At 35.8% G+C, this 13,390-nt stretch overlaps 1 protein-coding gene across 5 annotated transcripts in view; it reads right to left on the bottom strand.

The window, feature by feature from the left end:
• SRBD1 (S1 RNA binding domain 1) overlaps positions 1 to 13,390 on the bottom strand; it is a 117,718-nt gene that overhangs the window by 19,191 nt on the left and 85,137 nt on the right. The window lies entirely within an intron of this gene.

Raw genomic sequence — 13,390 nt, 5'->3', positions numbered from 1 at the left:
GAGGAAATTCTTCTACTTTTTCCATTACTGTTCATAACGTTTCCTCATTTGCTCCCCCCCTCCAAAAAAATAAAAAAATAAAAATCTATCACACTTGTCAAAGATAAAAGATAAAAGTTCTGAAGCTCTAAGATTTCTTTCCCTTCACAGCACAAGCATACTTCAACCTATAACTTTTAGTTCCCCACACATATCCATCAGTGCTTAAAAGTCTGACCTGGAGGGAGAAGCCTCTCTGAATGCAGGAGCTAATTCAATCACTATGTTGGCTTAGCTTCAGGGCTCTTATACGTCACTCACGTAAATCTGAGTTGATCTGTTGTGGTTTTGTGATGCATTCATTTAGGACACCAGACTGGAATTGAGCCAAAGCACCAAACACTTCATCCACTACTTTGTTTAATCTTCTAAAGCCATTCAGATCTTTTAAAGTTTTCATAATTAAATTTAACATGCCAACAGCATCAAATTCTATTTACTAATATTTGTAGTTCACTATTGAGTGATTGCCTAATATCTATAACAAGCCTAAAACTTATGCCAGTGTATCACTTAGTCCCTTGTTTCAGGTAATGCAAATGTGTTTTATGATATCACCTACTATGACATTTTATTGTGACATACATTGAGAAAAAAGTTGCATTAAAATGTGAGTGTAGATTTCACCAGTATTACTCCTCTCTGTATAGTCTGCATGCAAAAATCCACATAGTTGCACAGTCTCAACCTCAGAAACAAAAAGCCTAATAGAACGTTTTGTGGACCAAGCAACAATTTATGCTTACTAATGTATTACTAGTAAGTCATAGCTTTTTTTTCTGAATAGACACATAAAGACAAACACACAAGAAAACCAACAAAAAAAACCCACCATTTAATATTTCTATATTTTTGTCTTTCTGAAGATGTAGCTTCTCTTAGTAATTATGTTCTATATATTCCTTCCTTTTGTCATCAGTTGAGTATGTACTAGAACTAGAAGATTCCAGCTCACACACACACAGATGTATTTATGTAAACAGAGACTAATAGATGGGTATGAGAATAAAACACCAAAATTGCTCAGAAATGCCCAAATTCTCTGTTCTTTAACAAGTATAGCTGCCAAATACTGAATTGGATTTTCCACAAATAAACAAACTTAATATTTTGTAAGCTAAATATATTTAACTTCTTTTTTCTTTATGGTGGAGGAAGGCAAAAAGAGCTAAAAATGCATAGTACTAAAACATTCTTCTGCTTTTGAGTAAGGATACTGACTCACTCCAAGGCACTTGGAAACTGATTCAAAAATTCACAATTCTTGGTCACTATATATATATAGTTTTGTTGTTGTTGTTGCTTGTTTTTAATTTTTAAACATTATATAAATGCTTAAGAAATTAATTAGAATAAAAAGTAACAAGTCTGCGACAATGGTTGGGTAGAATGCTGTTTCCATAGCTTTCAGTCTCATTCCTTAAAATGATTGTTTTTCAGTAGGAGAAATACACAGTTATGCAAATCAACACTCAAACGTTCATCATCATCTCCACAATATTTAATAGACTGGAGTACAGCAAAGAAGGTAAGGAAACATACAGGCCCAGCCAAATCTTTCCAAGCAGTTCTTTGTATGAGACTTGATTCAGCAAGAGCATTATGTCCTGTTCTGCTAAGAGTGAACTCGGAAGCAAATCAGACAACTGTACTACAAAGTAAAGAATCCTGAAATACTTATGCTAATGGAATAAAGATCAGTGCTCATGATTCCTCTGCTTCATAAGTCAAAGTGCCATTTATCTGATGATTTAAAACACTGGATACAATATTTACTGTAAAATTCAAGTAACAGAATGCAAACAACTTGGCAAAAAAAAATTGATTCAACACTTATTTCTTTGACCAAGAACTCCTGCTCCTAACAAGAAATTCTCAGGTCTCTCAAAGATTATTTGCTTCTTTTAACTGTATTGGTGCTCGACAGACACATTAAAAACAGACAATTATCAAAGGAACAAATAAGCACAACAAAGCAAGGCATGCACAAGCTCTTTATTACCAACATCTAACAGAAATACCACTTGGAATGCACATATCAAGGTATGGATGAGGAAAAAGCAGAAAGGTACGTATGAAAGATCAAGATAAACATAAGATGGTGCAGCTGTCTGAGTAAACATGTCTCAAAGCTACCAATACCTCTCAGATGTAAAATATATTCAAGCTAGAGAATGAAATCAAGTTGCAAATGACAGAAAACTTTCCAGCCAGCAAATCTGCCTTCCAAGACCTTTGCAGATTCTTTTTGCTGAGATGGAGAAATTTCTACATCCATCTTTACATTGATACAAAGCAAAGGGTTGCATTATGAGCTCAGTTTCTAAAAGTAGTTAAAAGCATTACTTTATGATCTCAATATCATTGTAAAGAATTTCTACTGCTAACAGATTAGACTTTAGAAAGGCTTAAGCATCTTTCTGTCTTCCAGAAAATTTATTTGCCTTCTCCAGTATCAGAGGTTTGACATTATATACTTCTGTATACTATTTATATGCACTGGGGTGATATCATATTATTCAGACACTACTAGAAACCACACTTCTCACTTGCTTTGAATAAAAACTGCGACCCTCTCAACTATAGAAAGTAATCTGAACTTAGAAATATCAGACACTGTAACAGTATTTTAGTATTTGTTTTCCAAGGAATTACCCAGCAAGGACTGCTGTCTTGCTCACTCTGAAGAGCTACGTGCACTAACTAGAAATAATTAACACAACTAAAAACCTTGAGATGATGCTACAACACTAATTGAAAGCCATTTTTAAAAAACTTGTTGTATTCAAAATGAGGTCTATAAATAGTCCCTATAAAAGTACATGTGTCATCATAACCACAAATGTATGAAGGGAAAGAACCACTGTTTGCATGTAGTCTGGAGGTGTGCTGTGTCTGTAAGAGAACAAATGGTGGATATGTACCCTGACTTTACTTGACCAAACTCTCAAAATACCATAGTAGTAGAGCTAGGTTAGAACAACCCTAACTTGCAGCTTTTTGTAAGTGGCAGCTTTAAGCTCTTTACCTTTGTCAACACAAAAACCCCAAACAAATACTAGAACAATGCATATAACCAATGCACTCAGCAACCTTTTCCAAAGCTGCTATAAAAATCATACTTTCAAGAAATAAATTAGGATTGTGTTTTGTGTGAAAGAAACAATTTAAAATTCTATTGCAAAACACAGTGACTTTTAAATACATATATTGTATATTTATTAAATTAGTAGAAATCAACAAGACCAATCCACACTTCATTATTATTTTACAATACCCAGGAGTTGAGCCAGCCATCTTCCAGCCCAGTTGGAAAGGAATCAGTCATTCCCCAGAGCCCACAGGCTCAGCACAGACATGACCTAATGCTGCTGCCCATGAAGTAGCAGGGAGGGTAAGAGCTCATGATCCTGTGCAACAGGCATCGGGTTATGGACTGAGGCCAGGTAACGTGGCCAACATTTCTGATCAAATTATGCCTCACTTGTCCTTTGAATTCAAGTCAGCCTTCAATGAAGTAAAGGAGTAAATGCTTTTTTTTTTTTTTTTTTTTTTCTCCCTGAGTTTTGAAATACTTCTAGCAGCTCATAAAACATTATTTTGTTGGTACCTACCATTAACTTCTGTACCCATGAATTTTAATATTGGCATGTGAGACTAGCCAACATTGCCCTTAAAAACATATATACTTTCTTGAAAAAGAGGTGTAACCTTGCAGCCTGAATGACATTTACTGAATGAGAAATTAGGTGAGATAACACATGCTAAGCAAAGTTCAGAGCTATATCATGTTATAGAGAGTCAATCCATAGAAACGTGTTTTGCTTAAAATTTTGAGAAGGGAAAAACATTCTCTGCAAGTGCTGTGGCTCATATACAATCAGCTGCACTTCAAATGCTTGTGAAAGCTAGAAGCAAAATGCATTCAGGACAAGCCCTTAAGTACAGCAGGACTAACACAATTAGTCTAACAATGAGTAGTTTTCATGGGCAGAATTGGAAGAAAATTATAAGTGTAACTTTACCACCCTTGTCAGGTGGATATACTGGGAAATTCAGACTGGGGTTTTAATTTCTAGCATCCCCTGGAAAATCCCTTTCAGTTACACTCTTAAGAAAACAAGCTTATTCCTCTGATGTTTGATAAAAGATCCTGACTTAAAGAATTTCTTTTGAAGATAGCGACTTCTCCAAATGTTATATTGTTAAAGGATATATTGTTATCCTATGTACTTAACTCTGATTCATTTCTTGTTTTAAAAAAATCTGAATTCTGTTTATTTTAATGGTACATTACTATTACTGAAACACCCCAAGAGAAAAAGATTTGTGTTTTCAAAGAAAATGATAAAACAAAAACAATGTCTGTTAAGATTCAAGACTGAAAAAGAAAACAAAAATACACACTTGATCATGTCAGTGCTTCAAACCACTTGCAAGTTGCTGAAATTCATCTTCTATTTACTTGTTCTTGCACCCTAATAGATGCAGTAAAAGTGATATTCCAGAAATCTAAAGGAAAATCTACATTCCCATTTCCATACAAAACCACATCCTAGGGAGGGTGAAGCTCAAAAGATATGGGGACTATCCAGCAATACTAGAGGAAGACAAAGCAGGGGAGATCACAACTGGAGTTTTACAGATGATTTCAGACATCTGAAAGGCAACAGTGTCATTTGGGGATTTTTCTGGAAAGTGCAAAAGTATAAGAGAGGGAAAAGGAAAAAAAATTACACTGAGCTTCTATTCCTTTTCAAATGGAGAAGGAACTGTGTCTTTCCTGAGGAATGTGGGAATCCTGTTTAGTCTGAAGCCAGTGACCATCCCCCTCTATCAAAAGGGTGAGGAACAGCAGCAATAGGATATAAAATTCCAGCTGGTCTCATCCAGGGCAAAGTGAGACCCCAGGAGATGTTAAAAGCTTGACAAAAGTCTACACAAACAGATGCCCTTCACAGAAGACATACTGGGGTTCCTCCCACTTGACTCTCATAAGAAACGTGATACTTACAACACTTGCAACTACAGTAAAAAAAAATAATACAAATCCATTTAAGGGTATGTACAGTTGATGCACATTTTATTGTATTCTGCAGTTCTAATATAAGGAACTTCTCATGCTCACTGGTTTTCCCAGTACTAATGTACACACTTAGTACCTGTTCTGTGTGGTGATTAACATAATGTTCATATCAGCACTGGACAGAACTTATTTTTAAAAATTACATATCCATTCTCTCATTAGAAAAAAAAGTGTTTATGCCAAAAATGACTTTTAGCAGTTTTCTAATCTCATACCAACAGAATTAGTTATGTGACAGTTAAGTAAAAAGAAATATTTTAATCTAATGTGAAAATACTCATGAGACACTTTCATCCCTCTCCCCCCCCCCCTTTCTTTTTTTAAACATATCTGTTCAAATTTAACATCCTTAAAGAACAGCTTCAAATCCCACTCTTCACTTCTCTTTATCTCCTCCTTTGCTTTCATTGGAGGCTCCTTCTCTCTTCTGTCCCAACCTCTTCCACTGCATAGCTCAAGGCAAAAACACGCTAGGAATGAAACAAAATGCAAGGCACTGTTCTGCAGAAAGCACAGCCAAACTTAAATAAAGCAAGCTTATTTTCTCTCCTTGCTAAGAAGCAGGCACTTGATTTTGATTGACATAAGGCAGCACAAAGGAGTCAACCAGAGTTGTGTTTATCGAATGACCCATGAAAGACAAAGCTGACAGAAAATCAGGAAATGTGAAAAAACAGAAGTTTGTTCAGCACCAGTGTTTATGGATTTAACAGGCACAGTACATAACAATCCATTGTGTCATTCACATCTTTGATAACTGAAACCAATTTCAGCACCACTTATTACATATGACAGCAAAGTTATATTTACAGCAAAAGTATAAATAATTGGTAAAAACCCCTCCATGATATAGTAAACTTGTGCCTTTCAAAATCTGCTCTGCACTAAGATTAACAAATTTTGCATTAAAACATGTATCCAGTTTTTTTCCCTATTACACATATAACACAAGAAAAATGTCTGCATATTGAAAATTGAAAAGTTGACAGGGCTGAATAATAAACTAACTGCACTAACTCGTTTTCAGCAACAAAAACTACCCTGTGACAACTTTTTACAACTGAATGAGAATATCAGTATTTTTCCCACTCTCAAAAAAGCAGCAGCACTTCAGGTCCACCACTGCTGTCAATAGCACATTACTGATGAAGTAATTAGCATTATATAAAAGACTGAGAGATCAAACTTGGTGAATGGTATGAACACCAGCAGTGCATTTACTACACTGTACATGAAATAACAATGCAGAAAATAATGTAAAATTCTGTAGAGTAACGAATTAATCATAGGTACTGTCTAGTAGAAGATCTGAACATAAACATAATCACCGTGTTACTATTATTGACTTGAAGTTCACAAAGCTTATGCCTGTAATGTCTTAAAAGATTATATTTTCCTTATTTTTTTTTAAATAATTTATTTAATGTTCAACCACATATAGTTTTACACATGGTGAAAAAAAATCATAAACTATTAAAATAATAATAATAATAAAAAGATATTTGAAAATGTAAACTTTGTGGTTTTGAAACTCTATATACCATAATTTTAAAAGCATATGTATAAGCTTCAAGTATTAAAGGAATTATTCCAAGAGGCAACTGTTCTGCATTCTAGGACTGCCTCAGGTTTGTTTTGCTCAAGTGTAAATCGAAGAGAGAACAGAGGTCTCTATTTGTACAAACTTTTAGAACTAAAAGCTGAGAGATTGGTATATCATCAAGATAGAAAGGAACTAAAACTACTTTTGATTTAGTATCACTCATGTCCACCTTCCAGTATTTCAAAAGCACACCAATACTTTACAGCGAGGAGAGCAATACAGAATCAGGCCTGCTCCATTGAAGTCATCAGCTGATGTCCCTCTGTAGTTATTAAGGGCACAACTTCAATATTAGTTTTATCTGTGATTTGCGAAGTTGACATTTAAGGGATGAGGTAACAGATGGCTCCAAACAAATCAGAAAAGCATACTCAGTGTATATTCAGCTGCCTTATTACTCACTCTGCAAGAGTCCAGAATTTTCAAATATGGAAAAAAAAATCCTAAATTATTGTATATTCCTTTTCTGTATAGAATTTGTATTTTATGAACACCAAAAGACAACCATTATTCTAAACAACTTCAACAGAAGCATGAAGCTTCTGCCTTTCCATTACAGAAATTGCCCTGATCAGAAATTAGACATCTGAGACTCCTTCAGTTAGCTATGACCAAACTTCAACTTCTGGAATACACAAAACTTGGCAAAAAAGCTTAAGTGCAAGTCTTGCAGAGAGGTCTGCAGCAAGTGCCTGGCTATGCTGGCAAAAGGAGTGAATTTAACCCACTTGTGATGAGAGGAGGTAGACAGCATAGCCTGGCAAGTCCTTGTCACCAGCCCTGGCCCAAGTTCTACCTTCCATTGCAAAAGAAGGATGCATTCTCAACAACTAATAGGCAGCCGGTACTATGGACATACCAAGTGTTAACTTTTGGTTTCTGTGTACCAGTTGACATGAAGAGATAGAATCTAGGGCATATATTTTTTACAGTAACAGTTCTGGTTTTGCTAGAATATCATGAAAACACAACAGCAATAACATCCCCTGCCAGACATATACGTAAAAACATTGCAGAACCTTTCACCTTCACACTACTTAAGATACAGGTACATAAGAACAGTACTAGTTTTACAGATGACAAACTAAAATCATAAAAACTTAGTAATTTATCTTAAGCTATACAGGAAGTCAATGAAATGTAGTCAATGAGAACTCAATTCTTCCTTTCCTGTCTGCAACCTAAGCATAATTACCCAATAACATCCTATACTCCCAACATTTTATTATGTTCATGTACTGATCATTAAGTTCTCTAATTGTATGGTTCAGGGGCAGCTAACAAATGTCTTTTGCATCTTTGCTTTGAGTTGTGGCACGCATCCCTGATGGGAAACGATTCTTTTTAATAAAAGATTCTCAGTTTTAGGAACTAAAAATAATTTCCTATGCACTTGTCTTAGTTATTACAGCTGGAGAGAGGAAAATGCTGCAACTGAATCCATTATATTCTGGTCCAGAGGAAGGGTTTATATGCCCAACCTTAGAGGTCAAAATTACGCTGCTCTGCTTTATAAATTGTTTTCAGATAGGTATCAAGACTTAGATGAGATTCAGCAATCATTAGACTATGATTTAAGGTCTGAATGAGAACTGCTATCTAATAGCAATTTAATTAAATACTAATAGAGTGAATTTAAACTCTAAAAGCTGATCCCAAGCCCTAATGATGCAAACTATCTGCTAGAATCATCAACGAGACCAGCTTGCAGGCATAATCAAACAGGATGAATAGCTACAAGATTGTCTAAGGTAATTTTATTCTTAAAATATTGATTTCATACAACATAGGTAGAAAAATTTAAAATGCCCCAAGCTGGACCTTAAGAGAGGACTTAAAAGGAGGATGTTTTTAATATTGCAATATTACTCTGCCCCCCCCAAAAATAAAACATTTCTAAAAATCAGGATGCAGACATTCAAAGAAATAGAAGCATTAGCTCTCAGCTAACTTCTTCCCAAAGCCCTTAAAATTAAACTCCACAACACATTAAAATATGGCATTTACCCGGGACACTGGATTTTCAGAAAAGATTATGGACGAAGCACACTGTCTGACTAAATAGAGCTGGGAAATTATAGTACCTAGTAACAACAGATCAGATATCAGGATGTGATAAAAAGGAACGACAGTCTAATGATTTGTGCACAGAAGGAGGAAGGAATGCTAAGAAAATAAAGCACAGATATTCTATTTTGCATGTACCTCTGGACAAATTCTGTGGCTGTTACCATTCTTATCTACATTCAGCAGCATATCTGTGTTCCTTAACAGTTCTATTCAGAAACACTTCTAACAACATACTAAAAGTAGGTTGCATTGAAAGTAATGCCTCCTATTAATGTCTATGGAAACTACATCAGATACAAAGAGCATAATAACACTATTTGATAAAGCACATTTCCAGCTACCGTCAGCTGCACATTTTCACCCACAGCAAATAAGAGCCTGCATGTCATGCATGTAAAAACTTGCACCAGCAGAGGTGATCTACTGTCACTGTCACCACTGCTGAAATGCACCACTCCCTCCTTCACTGTGCTCACATCCACTGTCCAGTCTCCATAAGCATTCAGCAAGCATCAATGAATGTCAACTTGTGCCATTTTTTGTGCATTGAGGAAATCAGCTCTGCAACTTCGCTTCATATGCGGCTCCATATCAGATGCCATTCTGTCAGACTGCCCCTCTGCTGCCATACGTCACATGGCAACAAAATGTAATGGAATATTGGTGGGAAGGTTCAACTTCCACCACTATAAAACCAACATCCATCTCTGACTTTGTGGGCCAATATAATCAAATTATTGCATTACATTCAGAGCAACCCTTATAGATGAAGGTGTACAGGTAATCAAGAAAAATCTATCGCTGAAACAGATTTACTTTAGATCTCCATAATATTACCTCATCAAAGTATATACAGATAACATCGATGCAACATGGTTTTACTACCACTATAGAGAGTCGCGTTAGCAGAGGTAAAAGAAAGGATGGGAATCTGGCCACCTTACACCTCCTGAGAGGACAGGATTAACATGCTCTTTGAAAATCTAAGAGAACAGCTTTTCCTGGAAAAACACACTTATATATTAATATATAGATGCAGCCAACACGTTATGCTGTAGACTACCTACAGCACAATGATCAGAAAATCATAGTACATTAGAAAAAACCAGATGGAGAGAGGCAGAACAGGAGTGAGGAGGATTCCACAGGGATATAAGTTCAAAATCACTTTTTCCAATAACCAATATGTGGTAAACAAGATATGGCTCTCTGAACATGCAGAGGAAAGAAACACCAAAAGCTGCAAACAAAGACAGATACTTGACAACCCAGTCAAAAGGTCTGCCAGCAAGCTCTGCTCTGCTACAGTGCAGCCAGGCCAAAGCTGGGCTTGCCTCCAGTTTGAACTCTCCAGCTGTAATCTCCCACTGAGGGTAGCACATATTATAAATAGGAAACTGTGAAAAATATTATCAGAAAGACTCATCATAGCTAGACATATACACTTATCTGTATACTAACTAATGATACACTAACTGTATCATTAAGAATTATTTTATTATTCCTTATCAGTAATTTCTTAACATTCTGTCAGTTCTCTAGATCTTAACTAGATACTGCCAAAGAGACAACCGAACAACGTATTGTTTAACAGGGATAACTAATGCTTGAAAGGTTGCCATGTAGCACCTACATAGCAGAAGCTTCTGTCAACATACATTCAGCTTACTGCTGAACACGAAGCTTACTAGTTTAATACACATCTGTATTAAATAGTTTAATTACACGTCTGTAAAATTACAAAGGTTCCGGACACCCAAGTGCTGAACTAAGTGAAGAAGAAATAACGGCTTCTTCAAAGCAAATTTCAAAATCTTTCAGTAAAACAAAATCACTAAATATTACGCCAGAGAAAAAGTAAATATATTTACCTGATCACATTGACGTAGTTCAGCTTCTTTAGGATAGACATCCTGGGCAAAAAACCACTAGGGCAGGTAGATGATGAAGGACCTAGCAGTAGCCTACCAGGCTCACACATGCCCAAAGCAAGCACTTTGCAGATATAATCCAATGAGTACTGAAGAGAAAGGATAACAGCAACTGGATTGCACTGCCAGGAACTGGTAAACCGAAGTGCACTAAAAATAATTCTGTCATAAAGATCTCTCACATCACCAGTTTACAGTGGCTGGAAGGAGAATGGCAGTGAAGGCTAAACCTGAGAAGCATCCTGGTAGGAACGCTCACTCTGCTCTCCTATGTTACAAAAACTTAACTGTTTCTTTTAAAGGAGTAAAAATATATGAGCAGGTATATGAGCATTCAAACAGGCACAAGGAAACAAAAGCTGTAGAAGGAAAAGACAGAATTGAGCTACAGCTTCAGAAACTATTCCCCATGCATGTGCTTGGGCATGATACACACTATGATGGAACCAGGAAAAACATGCACAAAAGAATTCCCTCTATAGACTTGAAGTGTAAGGGAAACGAAAGGATAAAAAGTGAAGGACAGTATCTCCACTGTGCAACTACAGGCCATGGCCTGCATTTCATCACCATTCAGGAGTAAAAGGAATCTGTAACTGAAAAGATAAAAATGGAAGAGGACAACATAAAAACCATGTCCTCAACTTCTCACTTCTACAGTTTGTTCACATATAGTCGCCTTCACCAACCCAATTAAAATAAAATAAAGGACAACTACACATTAAGAGTAAAGATTGGGGAAAAGAATATTTAGAAAGAAATAGCCAGTCTCAAAGAACATTTATTTTGCTCTGTAGTAATAATAAACACTACATACACCACTGTCAACGAGGATAACACTTGTTTTAAAACAAGTGAGTCTGAAGACCCTAAATGTATGTTTACCTGGTCAAAATGAATGTTTCTCTTTAAAGTTTCATTTTATATCCCCAAGATTTCCATGACTGCAAACCATTCTAATGTTTCACTCCTTCATTTATTGATGAACACTGTCTCAACAAATTCTTAAAAAAAAAAAGTTACCAAGTAATAAAAGCAAAGTGGCAATATTTAATGTTTAGTCCTATTGCTGAAGTAGAAAGAGGAAGAATCAAACAACATGAAACAGCAGCACAATGGGCAGTCTCTCCTGCTGTCTACACCCTCCTATGCATTTTTAAGTGAAAACCAGTCATTTACAATTAAAAAAAGGAAAGAAAAAGTCTACTTCTAGAAAAAAAAAATAACTTGGGGAATAGCATATCAAAATTATTACTATACTCCACTATTTCCAACAGGACAATAGCCATTTATCTCTTCCTGTATTTGCTAGTGCAGTTCAAGGTCCCCACACTGTCCTCTGCATTCTACATTGTTTGGGTCAATCTTTGCAAGGGCTCAACTTCCCTTTGAAATGCTGCCACGCTTGGTCTGTTTAAGAATGAAACCTGCTTGCCCTTAGGGCTTGGTAGAGTTAAAGGGCAAAATCCTGGCTCCATTTAAAGTCAGTGGGCAGTTTGCCATTTAATTCAATTGGTCTAGTATTTCACAGGGACCTTACGGGTATACTGAAAACCTTGTACCCATGTATCTTTCTTTTGCTTGGAGGAATAGCAGCAGCATGTATTAGATTCTAACAGTAAAGCCTGGGTGGTAACTATAGGACACTGGCTTTTGCTTTCAAAGCTCACATCAAGCTCTAAAGCATTCATTCAAAATTATGAGATAAAACTGTAAGTGTTGGTTCATCTACACTACAAGCTTTTAGTTGGCACTCAAAAATTTATTCTAAAATTTAGAAACTATAGTAAAGGCATCTGAGAAAACATTCACTTTCATTTAGACCAGATGACTTTAAAGAAAAGGATCACAAAAATCACATTTTATTTCACAGCAGGAACACACATGTTATTCAATACTAGCAAAAATGTGGCTGTTCCCAGTGCTATACTGCAACTGGCTTGGGAGATATTTACAGAGACAGCATAGGCAGGACATTTCAGATAACTCTAACCTCAGCATTTTAAACAGACTATAAAATGTAACTAACAATTCACAGCAGCAATTACGCTTTCATTTTTACTTTTAGAACTATACCTCCAACATACCTCTAACAACACAAGAGGTACACACCTTCAAATGAATCATGGGGGAATATGTATTTTGTTTAGATCCTCAAGATTTACCTGTTTTTGTTTATTCCAAGACTTTCTTCCTGGTGCCATAGGGACACATTTCTAGCACCAATATATCTAGCTGCTGATTTGAAGTTCAAATCAACATATGAGAAATACCTCTGACAAGGAAGATGAAATGACATAAAGAACTCCAGAAGAAAAAAAATACACGTGTTCCTCAAAAAGTAATTACTCCACTAACATAGGGTTGGATCGATTTATGGCAGGTACAAATCTGTAGAGATCTGCAGAGTAGTAATTAGTCAGCTATGAGTAGAGCTAATTTAGAAATTCTAACTGCTGTGAGAAGCTCTTGTTTCAATTTGTTTTTTTCCTTGAAAACATCTATATAAAAATGAATACTACTATTACTTACCTACTTATAGAATGAGATTCAAATACTCTCTCATACAAGTCATATAAAATTATTCATACAGGACTGTACAGTTAAATGGTGGATAAACTCAAATAAGTGCAAGGTTTTACTTCTCAAACAAGTAAAACA

Source organism: Excalfactoria chinensis, chromosome 3 (genome assembly GCF_039878825.1).
Source record: "Excalfactoria chinensis isolate bCotChi1 chromosome 3, bCotChi1.hap2, whole genome shotgun sequence".
NCBI classification, from domain to species: domain Eukaryota; kingdom Metazoa; phylum Chordata; class Aves; order Galliformes; family Phasianidae; genus Excalfactoria; species Excalfactoria chinensis.
This window is presented reverse-complemented; position numbering and strand designations above follow the sequence as displayed.